Source organism: Petromyzon marinus, chromosome 50, assembly GCF_048934315.1.
Source record: "Petromyzon marinus isolate PM22_M1 ecotype Great Lakes invasive population chromosome 50, UKy_Petmar_22M1.pri1.0, whole genome shotgun sequence".
NCBI classification, from domain to species: Eukaryota; Metazoa; Chordata; class Hyperoartia; order Petromyzontiformes; family Petromyzontidae; genus Petromyzon; species Petromyzon marinus.
Genome location: NC_133716.1, coordinates 8209186 through 8233900, shown reverse-complemented (window position 1 = coordinate 8233900; position 24715 = coordinate 8209186). Strand labels below are relative to the sequence as shown.

The 24715-nt window shown below is 46.3% G+C and overlaps 1 protein-coding gene across 1 annotated transcript in view; it reads right to left on the bottom strand.

Moving 5' to 3' along the window:
• LOC116953178 (protein crumbs homolog 2-like) overlaps positions 1-4938 on the bottom strand; it is a 147242-nt gene extending 142304 nt beyond the window's left edge. Inside the window, exon 1 of the mRNA XM_076074856.1 lies at positions 4830-4938. The gene's annotated coding sequence lies outside the window, so the exon portion shown is untranslated. The remainder of the gene's footprint in view (positions 1-4829) is intronic.
• Positions 4939-24715: the final 19777 nt, after the last annotated feature.

Sequence of the window (24715 nt, the reverse complement as noted above, 5' to 3'; positions counted from 1 at the left end):
AGCAGCAAAATGTATTGTTTTACTGTACTTCTATGCTCTCAAAAATATGCTACCCACCTTCACCGGCCCTCACAGAATTGTCAAATAATCCCCGTGATCCGTATGGCTTTGGGAGGCCCTCATCCAGCAAAGTGTTGACAAAGGGCTGCATCTGCACTGCCCATGTACACTCAGAGGACCCTTAATCACGATTAGACTGGGACATTGGCAGTGGCAGCTTGTCATTTGGGGGCCGTGAGGGCTGAGTCCCACTCAAAACAAGGTAAAAATCCTTAACAAAACGAGCCTGCTCATTATAAATATTCGAAAGTGCATTCGCACCCCCCCTCTCCCTCTCACCACATCTCCTGCTCTCCTCCCGCCCCCACCCCCACGGGCTTCCGTGCCCCATCCATATATTTACTCCACCGGCTGCAGTTGGCCTCTGGGCAGCAGTGCATTTCAATCAGAATCTTTATTTATCCTGGAGAAGTCCGATGAGCCGTGAAGCTCTTTTCCCACAGATGCCCAGTTGTGCGTCGCTCGCTCGGTGAGCCAATCCCCGCGCAGAATGATTGTTAGAGATACGGCATAATTTAAAGGTCAACTTTAATCAACCTGCAACTACTTTCATTAAATCGGGTTAAGTGCAGTGCTACAACTCCATCTTCCTGGGGTTGATTCGGTGCTCCCATCTAACCCTGCCCAATAATGAATCGAGAGAGGGCTTCCCCATAGGAATTTCCCTTCGTCCCAAATGTGTCACGTCGCGTAAACCACAGTATCCACGTGGCTTTTAACATACACGCACGTGGCAAAGTTTGCCAGCGCGATGCCACGGGTGACCTCACTTTCCCGTTGGTCGCCCTGCGTTCATGCTTCCTATAAATTCAACCCACGGAAACGGAACCTGGCATTGAAGCAAACGCACCTGGGACTCTTTAAAGTGATGACGCATTTGCATTTAAACCAGGTGAGCACGCGAAAGCCGTTTGTAAGTTAAGTAAGAAAATTTATGAAATAAATGCTGGCCAATCGAGCGATTGCAACAAATGTGCTTCATGATTGAAAACTCCCCGTGGCCGTCGATAACATTGCCCAGAGTGAAGTAAGAGGGGGAGCGTCTGGCACGGCGTTGAGTCCATGTCAATGCATTTCCCAGAAACTGCAGGCAGCATTGGACATTTACCAATTCAGGTTTGCGTCACCTTGGACAAGGGATGGTGCTACCACGGTGTCACGGGGTTCGCACACTCCACTCGCAATTCAGAGGTCACCGTTCGAACTCCCCGGTGTGGCAGTTAAACCAATTGGGGCATTGCTTCCTGAAGCCCGCCCGCCCGCCCCGCGCCTCCGTCCACCGGGCAGTGACTTCGAGTACACCACAGTGAGTCAATGAGCAAAATGATGCGTGGTGGGGGAAAAGCGTGGCTACTCTACTCGCACAGTTTCCAACAATGCCTGGCCAGCGTGGACTCAGCCAAAATTCAACTCGAAAGGGGCCCTCTAGAACTTCCTCGAGTGGGAGGTCCTTCCGCCAAGTGGCGTGGTGAAGTATGGTCAACCCCCCCCCCCCATGACCGATGCAAAAGTAAGTGTCTTGGGGCAGGACAGGCCACGAGATGGGATGGTGGCCAATGGGCAAGAATAATAGCGGGGTGGCAGCCAGGGAATGGAACGTGTCCGACAGGATGTCCACTTAGGAGATGGAAGTGATAGGATTAGTTCATGGGCAGACGCTAGAGGTGGATTTTTACACGAGAGGTGGCAGTTCGCGGAGGCCTTCATCCAGCAGTGGATTGACGATGGTTTCTTTCTTTAAACATATTTTTCGTGCTTAGTTTCTTGCCATTTCTCGCACCCCCGATTAGCATGTTTGGCTACATATAGTACGACAGATGTTCAACATGTGCATACATGGCTGCTAATGATGAAGGAGGCCAGAAACAGCAACTGAGGTCACTCGGCTGGGAGCACAGCGCATGGGAAGCTACGCAAGCTCCCAGAGGGCACCTGAAAAACCCTGCCACAAACAATGCTGATTGTGCTACATGGTGGTGACAATGGCCGACGTAAAAAAAATAATGATGAGGCCATTATTTAATTAAACATTTCTCTGGGAAATTTGACGTTACTCTTAAATAAAAAAAAGCAAACCTACTGCCTTAATGAACCAAACCACCAGAGAGCAGGAAAACAATTTAAATGCCATCTGAAGAACGTCAGCGTTGTTTTACGCAGGTTACGTCATGCTAACCGCGCTTTGCAAATTACAAAACACGTAGACATCAGGGCAGGGCTGCTATTGTTGAGCCCTTGAAGATTTGGTCACTCATTCTTGAAAGCCTCTTGATGATAATTATCATTGATATATCATAATTAGTCTCGCGGTGTACTGGTCAGTGCACAGGACTTGCAATCCAGAGGTTACCTGTTCAATTCGATCTCCTGGTGCGGCAGTGTGAATGGGTGCATGCCAGTTGGTTATTTGGCAGGTTGTGTGTTGTGGTATCAAGTGTGGGTAGTCCCACCTCTTGTAAGATGCCTAAACTAAAACTAAACCATTTTAATGGTACCAGGTAAGGCCCACTGAGCTATATAGCTCTTCTTTAGAAGCGACCTGGGCAAAAATAATATCTCAACGAAGTGGCTTATCACGTGGAAATGTATAACGGCCAAAGATTCTAAAAGCACGTTTACAAATGTGGAGGGAAGACCCGGAGGACCCGGAGGAAGATCCAAGCGGCCATGGGGAGAGAGACATGCAAACTCTAAAACATACAGGGTGGGGATCTAACCCACGACCTCCTGTATACCAGGGGAGCTAGTTAACATCTCGCCACCGTGGCGTCTCGCTAGCATGGAAGAGTAGGCCAATGCATCCTCTAGATGGGCTCTGTAGGTCTCCCTCTAGTGGAGGTCGTTCCGGCAGCAGTGGCTTGAGCAAGCAATTAGAGGGTGGCACCTTTTTCCTTTGACATCCGTAATTATTATTTGCACTGGCGTTTTGGATGGCAACATTGAACCATTAACCTACCCATAGATTTAACGCAATGGCAATCTTCTGTAAGCCTAAGCTGCGGTATGTTCACAAGAATAATAATGTACATTATGAGACCTCCTTTGCCAGTAACAAGATATAGGAATAGGTTTTACCCTTTTAACTGGCACAAAAACTGACACCTTTATTCAAGGCATCATGTTTGCAATAACCACAACACAAGCAGTCAAAATGCAAACAAAAAAGACAACTCTGATAATAAGAGCCTAGGCTCTAAGAAAAGCTGTCTCGGGTGTGGACCAATCAAATTCAAGGACAATGCATATTATTATCAGAGTCGTCTTTTTTGTTTGCATTTTGACTGCTTGTGTTGTGGTTATTGCAAACATGACGCCTTGAATAAAGGTGTCAGTTTTTGTGCCAGTTAAAAGGGTAAAACCTATTCCTATAAGAATAATAATATTGAGGACTATGACAGAGGGATGATGCTTTTGTCTTTGTTTACCTCGACTCGAATGTATCCGTAGGTCTTCAATTCAATTGTTTCTAGACACGAAAAGCGTACCGACGTAAATTTGTTCAGACGCCACGGAAGTCCTCACGTGCATCCTCGTCAACGTGTTGATGCTATTCCCAGAATGACTCTCCACATTCAGTCGTTGAATGCGGCTCATGCTCTGCTCTAAAGTAAAAGGGGACGCCAAAGGTTGAACAGTTCCTGGAAATAGCGTTTGGGATATAAGTGAAAGCGAGCCACTGAACAACAGCGACCCGTTTGCTTTTAAACTTAAGACGCTTGACAGCTGGCGAACGTAGCGCTCGTTTACAGAGAGCGAGGTGCGAATGTTTCCGCCGTCTGTCCGAAGCGCAGCATTTGAAACCCGGCGCAAATAATTTTCAACGTTGGAACAAACACAAAACTCCCCCCCACCACCCCCCTAACAATTCCACACGCACGTCGCTTGCCATTTCACGCAACGCGGCCTCGCAGCGCTCACCCCCGAGTGCCGCTTGTTGACAAAGGGCATCATCAGTGGGTGCTACTGCGACGCGGCGTGTGTAAAAGCCACCCGAAAGCGAAGGGCAGTCGTGACTCACTGCCGGATCGGTCGCAATTAGTCTTTAGCCACGTCCTCGTGTGTTTGCTCAACTCCACGGGGGATACATTTCTACGCCGTTTGTAAACGCGTGTGTGTGTGTAAGCGCTATGAACCCGGCGACCCGGGTTCGATTCCCGCTCACGGCCTAACACCGGTGACGTTTATCTGAACCGGTCCTGGGCCTCCCCTAGGTCGACTCAGCCTCAAATGAGTAGCTGGCGTGGTATGTAAACATCGCCACTGGGGAGACAAAGGCGGTCGGGCGTGGCGCTGGCCACCCACCCCCTCGTGTACCGTTCCGGCCTTCATAGGTGCCCGCTAACAGCACTTGCCGCTACAGTCTGTTAAGGCTACACGAGGGATCTTTGTCTTTGTGCAAGCGGCATCCCGTTACGGGAAGCGGCATTCAAGGAGTTAGCGCCACGCTGCGCTACGAACCCGGCGAACCGAGTTCCACTCGCGCTCACGGCCTAACGCCAGTGACGATTATATGAGCTGGTCTTGGGCCTCCCCTAGGTCGACTCAGCCTCAAATGAAAATCTGGTGTATAAATGAGAACCTGGTGCGGTGTGTAAACATCGCCACTGGGAGACAAAGGCGGCCGGGCATGGTGCTGGCCAAACCCTCGTGTGGCGTGCCGGCCTTCAAAGCACTTGTTCCTACAGTCCATCACCTCCATTGAGTGGCACAAACATTTTTTTAAAATGCCAAATCGCCAGTCAGATCGACTGCCCCCTCCCATTCCTTACCGTTGCCACACTGCAGGTCACATCGCGTCACTTCTCTCTCTCCGCTTGTTTCATCACCACAGCTCGAAGTTGAAAATACCCTCCCATCATCTATCTCTCTCTTGCGGAGTTATCGTTACTTTGCTCAATCCAAGGAACCTATGAACCCTCACCTATCACGCCGTCAGCGGTGTTGATTGTTGGTAGCCGCCTGGCGTGCTGGGCCTTTTAAAAGCTCCGCCCCCGTGATACATTTTAATTTTAAAAAGGCAGGTTTTGACTTATTTTGGAAAGTTGCTTTTTATCTAAAAAAAATATCGAGTCAAATTCACAAAAAGCAACGCAAAAATGTCTGTTTGTTTCCAAAATGCAATTGCATTGGCGTAAAAAAAACTAATTATTTGAGACTTAAGGGCAAAGGTCATGTTCAGTGGGCCTTCCCAGGATATGATTGCGTATTTTTGGAGGTGGCAAACTAAATAATCTTCAAAACGTCAGATCTTATTGCATTAAAAAAACATCATCTGTGGTTGTTTCTATGCAAACAAATCGTGAGGTCTGCTCCGGCATGGAATCAAAGGCAGCGGGCATGCTCCGTCAGGTTTACAGCCGAGACAGAGCAGGGCTATCGCGTCGACACCACCAAGGCCTTGGCTTGCCGACTGTTTAGAAAAAAACTAACGCCACAGTGGAAACTTACTTCTCCGTAAACAGACTCTCTTCATTATCCAGAATATTCCCATATTGATACATTGCACGTGTTCCCAGATTGACGTGCTTTCTTTTTTTATTGCACAAAGATAAACAAAGATCCCCCGTGTAGCCTGTAACAGACTGTAGGGGCAAGTGCTGTTAGCGAGCACCTATGAAGGCCGGAACGGTACACGAGGGGGTGGGTGGCCAGCAACACGCCCGACCGCCTTTGTCTCCCTAGTGGCGATGTTTATACACACCGCACCAGGTACTCATTTGAGGCTGAGTCGACCTAAGGGAGGCCCGGGACCGGTTCAGATAATCGTCCCTGGTGTTGGCCGTGAGCGGGAATCGAACCCGGGTCGCCAGGTTCATAGCCCAGCGTAGCGCTAACCGCACACACACACGCACGCATGAGCCGTGGACATTAAAAGCAGTGTCACATCTTCCTACAAGGACGGGCCAATGACGCGTTCCGGTCAGTATTCCAAATCCATTTCTTGAATTCTCACAGGCCGTCAAGTTAATAATGTCGATGCGTTTTACTTTACCTTCTAAGGTCTCAATTATTTTTTCAAAGCAATATTTTACTAAACATACAAATGCACAGCGCACCAAGGTTTCAATCATGTATACATAAAAGACAATGTAATCTTATTGGGGTATCGTCCTATTCGTAATAAGAAATTCTAAATAGGTGTTTTTTTTCTCCTCATTATTAAAACCAAATAATTCTTGCCGTAATTTTTTTTAAACATCAAGTGATCTGCATGAACGGGATAATAACGATGAAAAAAATGTCAGCCATTCGTCAATGCACTGCTGAATGAAGGTCCCCATATACTATGTTGGCTATTGGAAGAGTCGCATCACCATATTTCACCACTCTGGTCAGCGCAGGTTGGTGTAGGGCAGGGGTGGGGAACGTCCGGCCCGCGGGCCGTATAAAGCCCGCGAAATCATTTGGTCTCTGGCCCTGCCAAGGCAACTGCAGGCGGGACTCGAAATTCAATAAATCTAGGAGCAAACCTGGAAAAGCAGTTGCGAGTAGCAACATCATCAATACCAGCTAACATCATCACACGCCTCACCAAAGAGAAGCAGTTCCAGCCATCACATTAGGAGTGAGTTAATTCAATGTTTGACCAAATATAACAGGCTAATTTTTAAGTTGATAATTTTGTATGGCCCGCGAATGGTGTTATAAATATCCAAATGGCCCTTGGCAGAAAAAAAGGTTCCCTACCCCTGGTGTAGGGGATGGTGCAAGACCAATCGAGACATCACTTTGCCACTCAGTGGTTCTTAACTTGGGGTGCACGCACTACGTGGCCGTGCGAGATGCCCTTTTTGGGGGTGCGAGACGTGGCCAGATTTTTATTTTAAGGTAAATAATCGAAAAACAAATTAAGCGCGGGCACGTCAGTACATCTACTTTGTTGCATCAAACTCATATTTATTAACATTATACATTTTTTTTTACGATTGAGAACCAAAGGGGTGCAAGGTTCAGAACCACTGCTTGCCACTGATGTCAGCCTCGTGGCCAGGAATAAAACTCGTCACCAGGTTCATGGCACAATGTGACATAACCACGGCACCAACATTCTACTGGGATAATACAATGTGAAACAATAACAGCCCTGTCAATCATCTGCTGAACAACGGCCCCCTTCCCCCATTCAGTGTCAATTACATGGATCGTTTTGGCCATGCTGCACCATGTTGGTGAACACAAGTTGGCAAGATTGATTTAGACATAACTCATCACTCTTTACTATTTTTGTTTTACCAGCTAAGGTTCCACAGCTACGTAGCTCTTTTTCAGAAACGACCCGGCCACAAATTATAGCTCAACGAAGTGGCTTATCACGTGGAAATTTATATCAGCCAAATACTTTGAAACGCACTGATACTACCTGCGGATGGGAATCGTACTCGGGTTGGTGGGTTCATAGCACAATGCGCGAACAACTGCACCACCCCTCACCCCAAATGCATAATTCTAATTGGTTGTTGTGATCTGAACATTGTGCCCAACGTTACACAAAACCATCACATACAATTCGGGGTAACAACTGCATGTGCAAAAACTATAACCTGCTGCCAAATGAGAATTTTGATAACCTTTTGCCAACAATATCAGGTTATTTGTATGTATTAACTTCTTTGCTGAAGCCTGGTCTTGGGACAAAATGCAACAGACCAGCCAACAGCTGTTCTGGAAAATCAGCAATGTAACATTTTACCACATAACCCTACGAAACAAACAAAGCAATGAAACACAAAATCAGGTTAGGACCACATTTTTTTTTTATCGAATTCGAATTGAGGTAGCAGGGCGGCTCGGAGTTCAGAACACTGCACTGGCCTCACTGAGGTTCTGGGTTTGAATCCGGGTTTCAGCCTCCTGTGATTAAACAAGCAAACTCAGGCGTTGTGAGTTGATGGTTTCAGCGTGGACACCAACAACCTCACCAATAATCATCACGTTACGTTTGCTTTGAACTTTAATACATTCCACCTCTGAGAATACAAAACACTGGTAGTTACTATCAGGCGATGAATATTTCTCTCCGTAGCAGAGTGTGTGGGGGAAAGCGTTGCCTTCCTAGTCTGGCTCAGAAGTCACTTAAAGGGATTTTCAGAAGCAGTTCTCAGATAGCTCCTTCCGTGGACCGTTCTTATAACACTCCAAGAAGCACTGCCCTGCGCAACCTCTGAATGGCCTCTTCGTCTCACGGCATGCTGCTGACAGCACATAAAACCCAGATAAAATATAGGAATAAGACGAAAAAAACTAACACACATTGGATATATAAATTATTACACGAGGCCTAGCCTTGACTTCCCTGAGCCATCTTCCGCTGACCTTGACTGATAAAGTGAGTTGCTTCTGTCGAAATGGCATTGCAATGCCAATGGCCTTCTCATACAAAACACCGTCATTGCATCGCTTGCGGAAACAAGAGGCTGCGAGTTTAGACCAGCGCTAGCGAGTTATGTGCCAAGGGATGCCACATTACGAGTGGGGGGGGGGGTAACTTTAGATGGGGGTACGTCCCGTTTCTATGTTAGTACTACATAGCTAACGTGGCATCTTGCTGTGCGGACGAACACCGCACCGCAGCTTCTATCCATGTATGTTTATGAATGTGCAAGGGTGTTTTGCGGGCCCATTTATTTTTTCATTCTAATCTCCGCCGCAAGTAATGTAATAGCCTAAATGGCACCCGGTGTCCCTGCCGCTCACATAACGCCAATTTATTTTTTTGTTCAGAAATGTAAAAAAAAAACATAAAATTGTAATCCACCCGTACTCTTTGCAGCAAAATAAAATACGAGCCTTGTTCGAAAAACAAATCTAAATTCTTGGATCGCATGCAATGTTACGGGTCGGACACGATGAACAGAACAAGACCATTCAAAACTTCCAAAGTTATAGCACTTTCTGGAGTAACACTGTCCTGGAACTGACTGTATAAGGAACGTACGCTCATAAGCAGTAGCCTCTAATCAAACGTTTGACTTTCAGTTTCTATTGGGCATGAGCAGGGCTGCAAGGCTTGCTTGGAGGAGTGATTTCTGGCATAAGGCACTACTACTAGAATGCACGGTACACCTATCTCTAAAAATGCAATGTTATTTTATCTTATATTCCTTTAAGTTCATACAATTTGAGGACAAAATAATTTCCAGATTGTGACCAGCTGAAATGAAACACTGAGTATGGTGCTGTTGAAATAGTAAAGTAATAATAATATTAACTCAGAGCCTCTTGTCAGTCTCCTCCTAAACGCCTCCTGAACTCACGTCAGTTGTGTGGGGTTTTGGACCATACTTCACCGCACTCGTCACTGCATGTTGGTGAAGCGGTGTGGAGGGTTCTGTACCGGTTTAAGGTTGAAATGTCCTCTGGGAGGCCTAGGACTGGTTATGCTATCACACCCCACCAACGTTTGCCTTGAATCGAACTCAAGTCGCTGGTTTTATGATACAGACTTGATAAAAATGATGGCACCACTGTTCGTTCCTGCACGGTGCTTTTATCCACTTAATTGTTGCACCAAGTCTAAACCCTTTTAAGCAACAAACATTTTTCTTATGTCCGTACAATTTCAGGGGATGCCCCCCAACCGATCAGCTGTATGCGTTCATGACGATAGCTCCGCAAGTGGGAACCTACAGTATTCAGGTGCAAATAATTCGTGAGTAACAAAAACTCAACACAACAACAGTCAATACAATTGCCTCAAGGAAAAACACATAACAGAAGGCCTTTACAGGCAATGGACCTTTTTCATAGCACATACATGTGTAAACATCGCCTATTATATATGTTTCCTTTGAAGGCCATAGCGTTTATTGATTTAATTATAAGGACTACATGATGCCATCAGGACCATCACCAGGCATACTAGGCTGCACATTTATCCCCGATGTTAAAGTACTCATTTCAGGCCGAGTCACCCTAAAGGAGATCCAGATCAGGTTGAGATTACAATTAACTGTGTTGTGCTGGGAAGGAATTCATCAGAATTGCTGACATTATCACGTAGCGCGCTTACCTCTATGCCATAAACTCCTATAAAATAGATACCCCATATAGCCTTTATGAACCGTTCGGGTAAACACTGAAATGCTGCTAAAGTGCTGTTCGCGAGCACTGAGGCCAGAATAACACACGTGGTGGTTATGGCCATTACAATGCCCAGCCACCTGAGGCCAGAATAACACACGTGGTGGTTATGGCCATTACAATGCCCAGCCACCTTTGTCTCCGCAGTGCTGATGTAATTTCATACTGCACCAAGTACTCATTTAAGATTGAGTCGACCTAGGGGAGGCTCAGGACCAGTTCAGATATTGCTCGCCACTGTTGTTGGCCATGGCAGGAGATCGAACTCCGATCACCGGGCTAATAGCGCAGTGCACTAGCCACTAAAGCACTGCTCCCCACATCACTCGCACACTTATGGACTCGCATACATCAATACAACATACTTGGAAAAAGTATTTTTTTAAAGAGTACACTGCACAAAATAGCGGCACAGTAACATCGTCGGCTGATTTATGAGCCCTGTCTTTTGCGTGACAAATATATTTACGCGCAGAGATTCCGCATTGCAAAACAATGCCATGACACGCAAGCCGTCCCGAATTAATAGTTTCATAGATTCATAGAAAATGCATATTAATACATGTCAAGTCAATGGCACAAACACATAGTTTTGCAACACTCATCTCCATTCGGGTTCCCGAGCCAACAGCGGTAATTCTATATTTCTCCAAAGTGAATCTGTCCCTACACACTGTGAACGCTGTTGCGACATACAGTGTGGAATAACCTTCCCTAGTCCTCTGCTCAGTGATGGGCAGCCTTTGGCGCACACTCACTACCCTTTGGTTCTTTCGGTAAAATCACGTAGGTATAAAATAAAATAAATTTAATCACGACGTTTCGGGCGCAACACAAGCGTTCGTCATCAGGTGGGACAACCACAGCAAGAAACAACTGCTGAAGTGGGTAGAAGGACTCTCGTCATACGAGGTAATATAGGTAAGAGAGGGAGGGGGGAGGGGCCAGGGAGGAGAGGGGGGTAGGGGAAGTGGAGTGCTCCCGGATGAAGAGCAGCTAGAGAGGAAGAGAGGGGGGGCAGGGAGGAGAGGGGGGGGTGCCGGATGAAGAGCAGCTAGAGAGGATCAAAGGGCAAAAGCAGGAGCCAAACGCAAAGGGGAGATGCGGATATGAAGGCAACACCATAAAGCATTTCAGGTTTTACCTGGTTAATAACAGCCTTCCAATGATTGCTCAATTTATATCTCCCTCTCAAGCACCGTCAGATCTTGAGCTTTCTCCCCCATTTCACTGGCCTTGCTTCAAAGTTATCAGGCAGAACATTGCTCTTTCTGTCTTTCCCAACATCTTTCCTTCCAGAACGTCCCGGATCGTGCGTTCACTTACGTGAAAGTGTCCAATCAACATTTTTATTTTTTTTGATAGTTCTCATAGAATATTTGTATTATTATAATTAGTATTTTTATTAACAATCCCCTTTCCAATCCACTGCTAGATGAAGGCGTCCTCTTGCTGTGTTGGTCTTCGGGGTTTGTTTAACCAAACTTGACCAGGCTCCTGAGTGCAGGTTGGTAATGTGGTGCAGAGGTGTGGGAGGGCTGGACCGGTTCAGATATCATTCACCACTGATGTGAGCCGTGGCCAGGAATTTATACCAGGTCAGGGCAGTCACAACGCAGTCTGTTAACCACCATACCACCACTTTCCCACAATGCATATATAGAGATGGATTCCCAACTATAATTCATATATTACATACTTATCACATACAGCACACATGCAGGATCCTGAGTGACTCATATGTTCCAGTGTTCCAGAAGGGCTACAAAACTGAGTTTTGGAACAACATTTGCAGATAATTCTAACAAAAAAATGTTCAAATTTGGACCACCGAAAATACAGCCCAGAGGTTCAATGGTTTCATTCATAGCGCAGGCTCAGTCTACAGTTCTAATTTGCTTCTGGTACTAAGCACTTAAAAACATCAAATCTCAAGAATCAATTACTATTTGATTTTCATCCCGAGGAAAGTGACGCTAAATCCGTTAGAAAGCTGACGTATCCCACCACTGGTTAATAGTATCACATGCATGTACGTGGGCAGAGAACCACTTGTCCATCCGCTGCTAGATCAGGGCTTTCCCACACCGTGCTGGTCGTGGGGGTTATGTATTCACACTTCGCTACATTGGTCAGTGAACGGCCCTCTGCTGCCAACCTCATACCCCCCCACCACAGCCGATAGCTACCCGTTGTGCGTCGCGGTAGCCACCAATCCAAAGCACCGTCAAAACTCAACCCTGACTAATCTTCCGCGATCTGACGAGATCGGGGGCACGTTCTGGGTGATGCGGTCACATTTGTGAGGCTTCACAACGGTGTGTGTGTGTGGGTGTTAACGGGAGGCACCAGTAATGCCAGCAATGAGGCCACCCCCCACACGTTTAGGACCCACGTGAGTGCAGCCACGACGGCCGCTGCACGGCACTGCGGTCGCTAATTCACAGTGCGGTGCGCGAGGGCAGAGCGCGAGGCAGAACCGAGCCTCGTGGCCAGGCGGTTGGGCGGAGGAGAGATTACGGACGCCGTGGAGGAAGGGCATGGGGCGGGTTGTTAAAGGTCCTCCCGTGTAGGAGTGTCTCGTGGGTGGAAAGTTGCGTGTGGAAAACATCCCCCCCACCCGCTACCCCCATGAACAAGAATAGCAAGAAAAAATTCCCCTCCAACTGCTTGCCCGCTATTTCTGCTACTTCTCCCAGAATACCCTTAAATGTCATCTCGGCATGAGAACTTTCACCTATACGTACAGAGAAAAATAAAAAAATAAACCCTCATAGAATAATTTCCAAACGTTCCTAGCACTTCTCCTAATTGGTTTGCATTTTGGGTAAGTTACAACTTTCACGACGTTATCCTGATATTAACTTCTGAGTAATGAAAACAAGTAATTGCACGTAATTTTGCGTTCTATGAAAGAGTTGCCTCTTCTTGGATTGTGTCTATACTCTACGGCTATTATCGAAGGCCAGAACTGTAAAATATTACTTCCTGTCGACGTAAAAAAAAAACTCTGTGCATGCACCTACCACGTCCTCCAACAAATAGAGCTGACATTTATGCAGCCACTTTCTCAAAAGCTTTCGCAGAATAAATACATTCCAGATGCCCTCCCTACAGAGCCATTACTTTGCTCACAATTCAAGGCGTTTTTGTTAAATTTGTTTTTTTTCTCTCATTTCATTGTGCTATGGGTATCATGTAACGAAACTAAGTACCCATTTGCAAATATTCCAAAACAGAGAACAGACCACAGAAGGAGACACTGCAGAACTGCTTATGAGATAACTTCAATTGACCTTGTTTTAATCTATGCACTACGTGCAGCACTTTCCCGCATGTTGTGCTAAGAAAAAATGTGATTAAAACCAATTTTTGGTTAAATTCGCGGAGCTGAAATATTGACACGTAAGATGGAAACCCGATTCCCCCCCCCCCCCCCCCCAAATAGCTGTCTGATGTGTTGTTTGGTTTTACCGCACGTTGGAAGTGAATTTAATTCAGTTCCTGAAGAAGCTACCAGCACGTGGAGCAAAGGTCAGAATTCAAGCTGAAAAATGCACGGCACAACCCAAAAACACATCAGCGCCCTGTACAGCACGACCGGAGTCACTGGTCAACAGGTTGAGACCATGAAATCACCAAAATTAAGAACCCAGGTTAATCATGAGTGTCCGTCGCATTTAAATCCGGGATGTCGGCTGTGCTGGCTCAGTGCTTTAATCCCTGAGCCACCCTCAACCATGCAGCAGTTGTACTATACTGATATGAGACTTGTGAACTTCATGTTAGGGTCAAGGAAAAGCATGCCATGTATGTGTATGCATGTACGTTGAACTTCTTTCGCACCGTACGTAGCCAACCGTGCTAATTTCATGACCCTAAAGAGAGGGCATTGCGAAGTTGGCTAATGGATTGGAGCAAGCGGTGTAATTTTCACATTCCAAATAAAGGTCAAGTCCTAATAGAGCACTTAATGCTAACTTCTCACACACAGTGGTTCACAATTCAACAGCAGTGGATAAATTCAGGGCCGAGTTGACCCCACCAACTAGGAATCGAACTTTCAAGTTTTTTGGTTAAGAGCTACTCTAACCAGAGCATTGCCCAGCCAAGTTACATTTCCTTGCTCAATATACAAACACCGGCGGTGGTTAGCGCACTGTGCGACACACCTAAATACCTGGGTTCAATTTCCAGGAACGGATAACGTCAGTGGCGAGTGATATCTGAACAGGATTCTTCCCACGCACCTCCGATTAGCACGGTTGACTATGTACGGTGCAAACGAAGTTCAACATACATCATACATAAGTCATACACGATAATATACACCCCTGTGTGAATCCCATATTGGATGAAGGACTATCAAAGCTCTATTGGTCACGACAGAATCCTGTTCAGATATCACTCGCCACTGACCAATCTGATGAAGTGTGGTCAAGCAGCTGTCGTGACCAATAGAGCTTTAATAGTCCTTCATCCAATATGGGATTCACACAGGGGTGTATATTATCGTGTATGACTTATGTATGATGTTTGTTGAACTTCGTTTGCACCGTACATAGTCAACCGTGCTAATCGGAGGTGCGTGGGAAGGACAACAGACTAAATAGCGGAATGATTGATGTACCAATTTACTTTTTATATTGTAAGCTCACTGATACATGCATTGAAACACATGCATGAGAATGTATACTTTTTTCTCTATATTAATATGCATTGTATGTCATGGATTCATGTCATGGATTCATGTCATGGATTCATGTCATGGATTCATTTCTGCCAGCATAGGCACTCAATTATTGAATTTGCAGAGGCGCTACTCAATGCAGCCTTAATACATATGTAGTGTTCTTTACGGAGGCCCACACTTTGACTTGGAGGCAACGCGTTTATTCCACAACCCCAACGGGGTACTACATGAACGTAACAACGGGTTCTACATAGAGGTGATGACTACACGGTTAACTAGACCACAACGGGGTAACTGCATTACTGGGTCAGTCAGTCTGCACACTGCCTGACCCACGATGTCGAGCGTAAAGACCGAAGGCCGAGGATCAAAGAGACGTAGCATCGACGGGTTGATTCCAGCAAAACAGCCTCGATCGCTCTCGGGACTTCCCTCCTCTGCTCCCTAGTGTGGCCTTGCTCCGCCTTCGGCCACGCCCCCTTGTGGATCTTACCAGAAGGATCTCGAGCAGCATCACGTGTCCCTCAAGCTCCCCTTACGGTCACCTCGCTGCCCTGTGCCGGTCACGTGCCCTCTCGGGGTCTCCCAGACTGTCACGTCCTCACATGCCCTCTCTATGGCCGTCATCCGAATCATGCCCTCTAGGGTCCGCTTCCATGGCATACACACCCTGGTGCCGGAGAGAGACTCAAGACGCACAGTTACACTCTTGTGACAGTAGCTGGCACTAAACGCCATAGTGACTCCATTTATGTTACTACACATATATAAAACGATGTATTCCATTTCAGCACCCTCTCAACTAAGACATATACAATTTCCCAACCGTTATGTGAGCCTAATCTTGAGCAATCGCAGCATCACGAGATAAATAAAAACACAATAAAATGTGAAATACCTGAATTAAGGAGCATTCAAATTGCAACGCCAACGTATTAACCACGCGCCCCCCAAAGGCATAAGTGGTCCACATGGGCAAGCATCTGTTGCCGGTTAAAAAGCACTGTTCGTGTTCTCAATACCTGTTGCACAGCGTGCGCACGGCGTAGTGTGCCTTATCGCTGCACCGCGAATCGTTCAACGTGAGTTCAATGTCCGGCCACCGCTTAACTTTCAAGGGATGTGTGAATGCGACCTTGCCTCCCCACGTCCGTATCCTCACCAACCGGCAGAGAACAACGCGGTGAGGTATCGTCAAACTACCCCAATGACAAATGGCACGGCATGGGGAGGCCTTCATCCAACAGTGGATTGACAAGAGGTTGTAAATGATTGAGTATCAACGTGCAGTATGCTTTGCGATGTATCCTAGGTTGTAAATTATTGTGATTGTCGTGAGTATAACACTGGAATCCAGAGGTCGCCAGTTAAGTTTAAACTCAAAGATAAACTATTTTACTAGGTAAGGCCCACTGAGCCATATAGGTCATTTTCAGAAGCGACCTGATAGCTCAACGAAGTGGCTCATCATTTGGAAATGTATAGCAGCCAAAACTACTCTAAATGCATCTTTCTAAGTGTGGAGGAAATAACCGGAGGACCCGGAGAATAATCCACGCGACTGCGCAGAGAACACGAAAACTCCAAATATAGAGGCGTCAGGATTGCGATAGAACCTACGACCTCCTGTAAACCAGGCAAGGTAGTCAACATCTTGGTGTGACACGACTGTATATGACCCCTTGTCCCTGTCCACCGAGCAGTATAAATGGGTACAACACCACAGTGGGTGGAATGAGCAGGTCGTGTGTGGTGGAGTAAAGTGTGGGAACTGCAACCTCTTCCAAGATGTCTGGCAAGCAAGCATTGACTAGGCCAAACACCCTCCAGAAGGGGCTCTCTAAAGCTCCCTCGAGTGGAGGGCCTTGCGCTAGCAGTTGCACGAGCAAGCAATTGCCGGGGCTGCGTCTTTACATTTACCTCGAAATATCTTCATTTCCTGGGCCATCCCTGAAAGTTTAAACCACGTTTGTGGCACCAGAGGAACAGGCCCCCTACCCACCACCCTTATAAGAGTAATTCCATCTGCTCCCACGCCTATGCATTCATCACCATCCTTGCACCGCCGAATCCCCAAGTCATGCCATTTCACCTCCTCGCAACAACACAAAAAACGCAATCCAGAATCTGGCAGTGGTCGACAAACGTTCTTCGCTGGGTGTGGGGTTACTTAAAGCGGCAAAATACACGTTTCTAATATTCATCTTGGCATCGGCGAGTGGAATTCTGAGACCCGCGCTCCACGTGGTGGGTTTCAACGGGCAGGGCCTTGATTTATGCGACGTTTTCTCGCTCCCCCCTTGTGAGTTTAACAATGCAACTTGACCCCGCTTTCTCCATCAAGACACAAACGCTGGTCTTGTCGTGCGTGTGCTGTGTGTATGTTGAACTTCTTTCGCTCAGTACGTAGTCAGCCGTGCTAATCGGAGGTGCGTGGGGGGGGGGGGTAACAACCTCAACAAAAATAGCACTTCTAAATAAATTAGTTTTTTAAATCTAGATTATTTAAAAGTGCCATAGCTCCCTCATGGCCAAGGTGAAACTTGCTCTGCCTTACCCACCCAACAACTCATTGTGGTCAGGCAGCAACTGGGCAGATGCATTGACGTGATATTCACCACGACGGATGGTCCGTGGGGAATTTTGCAATTTGCTGGCAAAAATGTCACAGCGCAAAGTCCGGCCCATTGACGTTGGGCAGCGATCGATATCCCCCACAAAGCGGAGTGACAACACTTCAGATGGGATTCGTTGGGAGTAACAGCCCTCACCTCACTTGGCCTGAAACACAAACTCTGCCCAACCAGATATCCATGTACAGCACTTAACTGCCATCAATGCGCCCCCTTTCAAAAAGCCACAAACCGCCCATTTGTTTATATATTTCTCTATCCCATCCCAACGCTTGTTGACGTGAAGCTGCGGTGCGTGGCGTAATGGTTAGCACCTTGGCCTGTACGCGGAATGAAACCCGCCCGCCCGTTGTCACCCCTAGCTGTGGAAATGGGCACCAACAACGTTAGCGCCGATCGGTAAGGCGCCTGGACACCGTGGAAGAGTAGGCCAAATACCGTCTTGAGGGGGCTCTCTAGAGTTTCATCTAGTGGAGAGCGGGGCCCCTAGCAGCGGCAACGTCTCCATGCTAAGATGCGGTGGACTTGATGCCTACTTTTTAACTGCGCAGAAACACAACAACATTGCCTCTAACCCCTGGCCACTGGCCCAAGCTTGGCACTCGCTGGGTGCCATTCAGTCAGGCAGCAAAGGCTCTGTCTGCTCTGGTACCTCGATTGCTGAAAACCGAGGCCTAGAGCTTAGCCACGGCTCAGCTTCTCCGGGATGAGCGACCAGCACAACACAGAGCTGCTCCATGTGGACTTGCCCCTCCACCTCCATTCTCTCCCATTCCATCACCCCCCTCCATTTCCACACTATCCCCCACTATCCCCTTGCGTTCAAGTCCATCCCCTCCACCAACCCATCCACCTCACTTGCATTGCTAATTAAGCTGTCATTGTTACGCACTAAATGTAATTTGTGACATTCTGAATTGATCCACTACTTTAATAATTAAAGTTTTTTTTTACGTTAAGTTGCATAAGGTCATGCTGTCCCAGGCGAGCAGTTTTTTTTTGTTTTTTGACAATTTTTGCAGCGTGTTTTTTTATTTTCTCGTGACCCTGACGTTGACCAGAGCGAGGTGACGAGCGGCGTTTGTCCCGCGTGCACTCCGTTTCTCAAAGTGGGCGCCGGTGACACGCTTCCCCTTATCACAGTGGCTCCCCCCCCACCCCCCCCCCCCCCCATGAAAGGGAGAGCTATAACACGGCCGGTGATGTTTAAAACAATATTCAATGTGGGCTTCAGCTCGGCTACGCTATCCCCATCAGCAATTCCGCTCGTTAGTTTTGTTTAAAAAAAAAACGGCTAACGGTGATGGCATGTGTTTTCTTTTACCCGCGTTCACATGGAATGAATCAATGTTTATTTTCTCCAACGTAAAAGTGTCCATTTTTCCAGTGTACTCAGCTAGTTTGCAACAAGAGGGAATCCCTCCCCCCACCATCCCCCCCCCCACCATCCCCTCCACCCCCCCACCATTATCTCCCCCACCATCCCCCCCCACCACCCCCCCCCCTCTCCATGCTCCCACCATCCCCCCCTCCATACCCCATCATCTCCCCTCTATACCCCCCCCCCCCACCATTCTCACCTCCTCCATCTCCACCCGTCCACTCCGCCCTCCATCCCCATTCCGTTTGCAACAAGGTGGAAACATCTGTGCATCGGCACAGCACCAGAAGAACAACACAGCAACACAGCAACCAATGAGAAAATTACATTTTAAAATCATTGCCATTATTTTCCTTCAGGTCAACCTGGTAAGGCTGCCCAGTTTTTTTGTATTTGCTGGATCTCAGGCCGAATTGCTTGTAAGCCCAGTCCAGTAACTTTGCTGGCACTTAATCTTCCCAGTGCTCGTGGAAACACAATACGTTAGTTGTAGTCTTTAAAAAAAAAATTAAGCACATATGCCATTTTTTATGTGACGACCATTGCGATGTTATCACATGACAATTAATTTTGAATGGATATATAAATACATTGGTTCCACTGATGTTTTGCCACCCCTCGTGATACCGAAATCTGCTCAGGCTGCTTTCAATATCTTTGGTTTATAGGCTTTTTAAGTGGGAACTGCAAGTTTCCAGTTCTGTAAAATAATCCCCTTTGTCACAATAAATATTGTGACAATTTTTTTTTATTTTAAATGCTTTTGCCTCGGAGGGGAAGAACCTAGCTAATAATTTGTGACTTATTTTATCCATTTTGAAGCAGAAACAAAGATCATTTGTTTCCTACAGAGAAAAAACATGAGCGTGGATTTATTTCGAACAAGACCAGGGCCATTGGGGGACAATGGAAAACAACATGGTTACTGATGGCAATCAACCGGCCCGGTCCCAACCTTGGCTCATAGAATAGTTTATATATGTATGTAAACGCTTTTTTATTACAATTTATTTTCCTTAGATTCAAGCGAGAGTTGTGATACACTGACATTTTCGCTCGGGTGGGGGGGGGGTGTAAATGCATCAGAGAGCCTCAAACACTTTAATGTGGAATGTTGATTTCGCCAAAAAGCTCCCCCCCCCCCCCCACAACTCTGAGTTTGTTGTCTTAGTCGCTACATTCGCGCCCACACTGACATTGACCTCTGTTTGTTGCCTGTGTGAGCCGAAACACTGTGACGCCCGTCCACCCACCCCCTCCCACACAATGGCAAAACAACCGCCGGCACTACTGCACATTCATTTCCAGACAATTAATGCGTTTTGTGAGCCAAAACAATCTTGTTGACAGCTGGCAATAATGTGCGCGTCACGTTCATTTTTTTACGCCTTTAAAATGCGGGCCCTCAAGGGAGCCATTTAATTACCGCAGTCGCTCATCGTGTTGCTGTAGGCCACGTATGACGCAAACGAAGTGCAGCATATGGAATCAGAATATGTATTTATGCTGGAGAAATCCGAAGAGCCATGAAGCTCTTTTTCACTGATGTCCAGTAGGGGTGGGTCAGAACGTACGTATGCGTACACACATGGACGAGCTTTCAAGAAATGTGTGTGCGTCCATAAGTGGATGCAGTGCCACAGCGGCTCCTTTAAATTCTGCTGCAAATAAAATGTGTAAAATATGATGGGAACCTTTGATGGATAATTTGATGGGGAAAAAATTGATGGGGAAGAAAATGTGGAGAATTGATGAAATATGGAACATTTATTTGAGGGATATAAATGCTATAACAGCATCTAATTCTGTCTTATGAATGCTAGCAGGACGTAGAACCTGTACATTGTAAGCTCTGTTGTTCCTCAAGGCTACAACCCTCGGACTCATGCTCTTCTCAATATATCACCCTCCTACTTGGCAAAATCATCTTGTTCTTTGGTTTTTTCGGTAAAATCACGTAGATAGAAAAAAAAGTGAATAAAAATAAAAAAATAGCATTAAAAAAAAACCAACGACGTTTCGATTGCAACACAAGCGATCGTCATCAGGAAAAGGGGGTTAGCCTTTAAAGGCAAACTGTTTATAAAGGTTTAAAATGGGCGTAGCCCAAGTGTCAGCAGCATGGGCGGGACAGCTAATGTTAATGTTGTTGACGGTGGAGGTTGCTGCTAGTGGTGATGGTAGTAGTGGGTAGTGATGGTGCTGGTGGTGGGCTTCCACCAATCAAGGGCTACTGCTAGTCGTGGTGGTAGTAGTGGGCAGCGATGGTCCTGGTGGTTGGCTTCCACCAAATAAAGGGCTGCCAGGCCTAAAATGGAAACATTACAGCCAGTTATGACTTGAACTCGTTGATAATGTCCTTCCAGTGATTGCTGAGTTTGTACCCATCTTCTCGGTTGAAATTGTGTCTATGTCTGTGTCTATGTCTGCATATATGGATGGCTTCATGAAGCCATCCATATATACAGACATAGACACAATTTAAACCGAGAAGATTTTAAATATATTTTTATTATTAACTTTATTATTATTTTTCTAATATGTGACTTTACCGAAATAACCAAATAATCAAAACTCCTGCAGTCACAAAAGTTTTAGTCAAAATCATCTTAGTTTTACTGTAAACCATCATTCCTACGCTGATGATGCCCAGCCCTTAGATCGACATCGATTGCATGAACCCAACCTCACTGGCCACACTCTTATACGGCTTTGATTTGGTCTCATCTTGGATTGGTCATAACTGCCTCCAGATGAACGTTTCCCAAATTTAAGAACAGTACAAATTATGTTACATAGTGTTATCGAGAGAGAGAGAGAGAGAGCCAGCTGGTCATAGGCAGGGGAACAAAATCCTGGATTTAAACAATAACAGGGAGTCAATAACATATAGTGCGGGGGGGGGGGGTTAAAGGCAGAGAGGAAAGAGTGGCTGCCTACCGAGAGCCAAGGATGGCTGAGGGATTCGAAATAAACTCTTGGTTGCTGGAGTTCAGAGCGCATGGCAAGGTACAGAGTGAGGTGAGGTGGGAGAGTTAGGCAGGGACTGGTTCATGAAGGAGATTGGAAATTATGAGCGTTCGCTAGAAATTGATCCAGTGCGGGTGTGATGTCTGGCAGCAGCGTGTTGGATCATCTGCTTCTTTGGAGATGATTTGGGAGGAGCTGGAACATTCCACTTGGGATGCCATGAAAGCATTGAGTCCCAGAGGTACGTGTGTTCAAGAAGTATTCACAGATGGGTGTATGATGTCCTGCAGAGTGATGTGGGAAGATAATGAGAGCTCTGGATCATTTACAAACCCAGGGATTCACACAGTCTTCGCCCAGTGTAGTGTCTGAGTTTAGGAGGCGCACGTTTGCACTGTATTTTAATGGCAAAATGTTTTGCTGATTTACAGTATAATCGTAAATCTCTAAAAACTACTCACTTCTAAATCTTTTGTAGTAATCTTTGTATTATTTTAGTATGAATACATGTTAATTTTGAATCATATGTTGTTTTTTCTGACTTTATGTGAACGAAAAGACACAAATTCGCCCGTTTTCTCATTGAAAATAGGTAAAATTCAAAATATCATTGTCCTGGTCACAAAAGCAAAGTTTGTGGGGAATAATAGACATTTTCTGTTCTTTTGAGGCATACGCATTTAGGAAACAACACTTACTACCCAGGAACAAAAATTGTTTTGTTACACAGTGTAATTTGACTATAACCATTGATTATGTACAGCGTGTTGAGAAATGGATTTACACCTAATCTCACCCTTCCACGCACTCTCCACACCAGCAACCAAGGCTTGTTGTTGTTGTTGTATCCTCAAATCTTGTAACTCAATTTTAACCCACTTCCCAATGTGGTGTCGACTGCAAACTTGGTATACTTATGTCTTACTGATGACAATACTATATTCTATCATTAAAAATGTAAAACATATTTTTAAACATTCTTTTTTATATGTTACGTATCGGCTTGGGTCGAATTGTCCACGGTTAACTGACGTTGGCTGTAATTGGCCACGCTCTCTTACGTTATGGCAAGCTTCGGGGCCACTTCCTGGAGTCGTGGAGTTCTTCCATTACTGCAGTACATTCATGTTTACGATGTGACGATCGATCTACGAGCCATACTACGCCAAGAAATAAGATCGCATTTAATAATAGGGGTTTTCCCTTTTTCTGGCAACAAAACTGAAACCTTTTTACAAGGATTCATGTCTGCATTAACCACAATACCTGCAGTCAAAATGCAAACAAAAAACATACTATGATAATATATGCATTGTCATAGTATGTTTTTTATTTGCATTTTGACTGCAGGTATTGTGGTCAATGCAGACATGAATCCTTGTAAAAAGGTTTCAGTTTTGTTGCCAGAAAAAAGGGGAAAATCCCTATTATTATATTTTGGTACTGGCAAAGGAGGTATAATGATGAAGATCGCATTTCCCCCAGCTATCCATGCTGTCACCTCCCTTCCCCAGTTCAAGTCCAGGCTCAAGGCCTCTGTCCTATGACCAGCTGGCTCGTTCTCTCAATAAAACGAATATACCCACAGATTCCGTGCAGCATCTTGAGATGCGGCCCGCATGCATGCGCTGTATCACCGCTCATTTGTATTGTCTCGTCGGAAGCATGAGAGGTGACGACCCTCAGCAACGGCTGGCGTTTTGTTGGCCCGACAACAGCCAAACAACGTAGTGAAGCTTCACAGGGCCTCCTACGTTCGGTTTGCGTGTGCCGCGTAGGAGATCTAAATAATTTGGACAAAAACTGCTTCGTGTAAACAGTTGCTCAACCAGCGCATCACGCCAGCCCTTTCCCCTATCACGCGACGAGACACTCAGACGTGCGACTGACAATCCCGTAACAAGAAGAAAAACACGCGGTAGGACGCCTCGCGCTAATGCGCGTGACGCAAGTCGCACGCTCGTCCGCTGTAAATCCTCGGCATCCGCTTCGTCAAACTTTGCGCGTATTTCGTGGAATGTCTTCGCCACGGGCCATTCATGGTGGGCCCGGAGCTCCCGATGTATCGCAGCGACGGTGCACTGTGATGGCACCAAACAGTTGGTGACTATGGTTGCCACCCCTGAAGTAGAAAACACCGCGACATGGTCATGGGCAGAAGAATGTCTCGGACGAGCGAAAGAGGGGAGCACTACGTGTAAATTAACGCATTGTCTTGAATGTTGTATTTATTACGCAACTGACAAAACACCAGGACTTTGAATGTTCTGGGAAGATTTACAGATATTCCAGGACAGCAGTTACCCCAAAACGAGGACGATTTTGGGAAAACCAGGCTGGATGGAAAACGCTTCGCGTCACCATCACGTGATCTGTGGCTCTGTCACGTTATCCTTTGCATTGCCATGGATATCCCAACCACGGCCTTGGTGGCAATGTGTTGCATGTTAAAAGGCAATGTTATAATAAACTTCACTCTCCAATTTGCTGTTTCACGAAAAAATGAAAGACCACTTAACGCTGGGCAGCTTCTCGCGGTTGAGCCGTAACAGCTCCCCGATGTGTTTTCGGTCTGTTACCGCGTGTTGTTTTTGCGTGATGTCCAAGGTTTCACTCCACGTGCTGAGAACTTCTAGCACCTCAATAGCCACATTGAGTTCGGACATTGTTCACGTTCTGACGATGCAGGGGAATAGCCCCCAAAAAACACATCGGAGATATTTAAACACCACTATTAGCATATTTACTGATGCCGCACTCTGTGTGGTATTTGAGATTGGAGACTTCCAGTTCTACATTCAATGAAAACACGGCCATTGAGTCTGTGCCACTTAGCACAACAAGAAGGCCATTTTCCTGCAACCAAGTTCATTCACCACTCTGAGGTGTTCTCAATGA